The sequence below is a fragment of the Brachyhypopomus gauderio genome, chromosome 7 (genome assembly GCF_052324685.1).
Source record: "Brachyhypopomus gauderio isolate BG-103 chromosome 7, BGAUD_0.2, whole genome shotgun sequence".
Classification (NCBI taxonomy): Eukaryota; Metazoa; Chordata; class Actinopteri; order Gymnotiformes; family Hypopomidae; genus Brachyhypopomus; species Brachyhypopomus gauderio.
In genome coordinates, this window is record NC_135217.1 from 7,845,240 (window position 1) to 7,847,719 (window position 2,480).

Genomic DNA, 2,480 nt, shown 5'->3' on the forward strand with positions numbered 1-2,480 from the left:
AACCCGACTGGCTGTGTAGAACCGCTCCGCTATCCCTGCACCATGCCACTTACCCTTAAAACAGCAAACTGGACCTGAGTTGTTCTGGGCCGATGTTCTCTTCATCTCAAAAGCCAGGAGGCCTAGAAACATCCAGAACTATGTCTGCCAGTCCGCCGCCCTGACAACCCCACCCCACCCCCCCGCGCTGTGGTACGACCCGCCCACGTTGCTCTGTGCCCTGTGCATCTCAGTGGTCTCATCCTCCTTCCCACACACCCCTTAACTGTCTGTCATTGTGCCTTCCTGCATGGGAGAAAGAGATGTTTACTGTGTCACAGGCAACTGAGTGACACTGTACCCAATTTGTACGATGGGGGGTTAATTCACAATGTGATAAGCAGTCTATTAGGTAATCTCTCTCTCTCTCTCTCTCCTTCTCGCTCTCTTTTCTCATGCTTTCTCTCCTATAATCATCTCTCTTCATCAGTCTCACGCCGAGATAGACAAAACAGAGAGGTGTGAGCTAAAACATTGTGCGTGTGTGTGTGTGTGTGTGTGTGTGTTTGTTCAATGGTGGAAGGCCCCACCACAGTTCCACCACCCTGTTAATTGGCCACATTTGAGCTTCCCCTATAATGACTGCAGGGCAAGAGATAAAAAGAAAGAAAGCAATTGTGATTTAATCAAATAAAGATGGGTGAGCATACATGCGCTGCTTGGAGAGAATTAAGGATATAATGATGTGTATGCAAATATGTGGCAAGGTTTTCATTACCGTGGGTTGCACAGATGTTAGCTTGCTGGGCTTTGGTGAGATGAAATATAGGTTGAAATGAACCAACAGTTTAGAAAAGGTCTTTTAACCCTTCGGTTTTGTTGACCTCACGTTTTTTACTTTAGTGTTCCCGGTCTTTAGAGACCGGTCTGTTTTAACACACAAAAATTTTTTTCACCACCTTGCAAACATAGGCATAACGTGTGTGTGTCTGTAGGTGTGTGTGTAGGTGTGTCTGTGTGTGTGTGTGTCTGTGTGTGTAGGTGTGTGTGTAGGTGTGTGTGTGTGAGTGAGTGTGTGTGTGTGTGTGCGTGTCTGTGTGTGTTTAGGTGTGTGTGTGTGTGTGTGTGTGTGTTTAGGTGTGTGTGTAGGTGTGTGAGTGAGTGAGAGTGTGTGTGTGTGTGTGTGTGTGTGTGTGTGTGTGTGTGTGTGTGTGTGTGTGCACGCGCGCATGTGAATTCATGCACATGAGTGGCATGTCACACTCAGATCAGAGTGTGCCTTGCAAACATAGGCATAACGTGTGTGTGTCTGTGTCTGTAGGTGTGTGTGTAGGTGTGTCTGTGTGTCTGTGTGTGTAGGTGTGTGTGTGTCTGTGTGTGTTTAGGTGTGTGTGTAGGTGTGTGAGTGAGTGAGTGAGTGTGTGTGTGTGCGCGCGCGTGTGTGTGTGTGTGTGTGAATTCATCACACTCAGATCAGAGTGTGCCTTGCAAACATAGGCATAACATGTGTGTGTGTCTGTGTCTGTAGGTGTGTGTGTGTATGTGTGTCTGTGTGTGTGTCTGTGTGTGTGTGTGTGTGTGTGTGTGTGTGTGTGTGAATTCATGCACATGAGTGGCACGTCACACTCAGATCAGAGGGGCCTTGCAAACATAGGCATAACATGTGTGTGTGTGTCTGTGTCTGTGTGTGTAGGTGTGTGTGTAGGTGTGTCTGTATATGTGTGTGTCTGTATGTGTGTAGGTGTGTGTGTGAGCGAGTGAGTGAGCGAGTGAGTGAGCGAGCGAGTGAGTGTCTGTGTGTGTGTGTGAATTCATCACACTCAGATCAGAGTGTGCCTTGCAAACATAGGCATAACATGTGTGTGTGTCTGTGTCTGTAGGTGTGTGTGTGTATGTGTGTCTGTGTGTGTGTATGTGTGTGTAGGTGTGTGTGTGTGTGTGTGTGAATTCATGCACATGAGTGGCATGTCACACTCAGATCAGAGGGGCCTTGCAAACATAGGCATAACATGTGTGTGTGTGTCTGTGTCTGTGTGTGTAGGTGTGTGTGTAGGTGTGTCTGTATATGTGTGTGTCTGTATGTGTGTAGGTGTGTGTGTGAGCGAGTGAGTGAGCGAGTGAGTGAGCGAGCGAGTGAGTGTCTGTGTGTGTATAGGTGTGTGTGTGTGTGTCTGTGTGTGTTTAGGTGTGTCTGTGTGTGTTTAGGTGTGTGTGTGTGTGTGTGTGTGTGTGTGTGTGTGTGTGTTTAGGTGTGTGTATAGGTGTGCATGTGTGTGTGTGTGAGAGAGCGAGTGTGTGTGTGTGTGTGTGTGTTTAGGTGTGTGTGTGTGTGTGTGTGTGTGTGTGTGTGTGTGTGTGTGTGTGTGTGTGTGTGTTTAGGTGTGTGTATAGGTGTGCATGTGTGTGTGTGTGAGAGAGCGAGTGTGTGTGTGTGTGTGTGTGTGTAGGTGTGTGTCTGTGGGTGTGTGTGTGTGTGTGTGTCTGTGTGTGTAGGTGTGTGT

At 47.9% G+C, this 2,480-nt stretch overlaps 1 long non-coding RNA gene across 1 annotated transcript; it reads left to right on the top strand.

The window, feature by feature from the left end:
* The first annotated feature begins 1,155 nt into the window (after nt 1-1,155).
* Nucleotides 1,156-2,124, top strand: LOC143518188 (uncharacterized). The gene is made up of 3 exons (XR_013132077.1): nt 1,156-1,300; nt 1,508-1,543; nt 1,904-2,124. It is a non-coding gene; the product is annotated as an uncharacterized LOC143518188 (long non-coding RNA).
* Nucleotides 2,125-2,480: the final 356 nt, after the last annotated feature.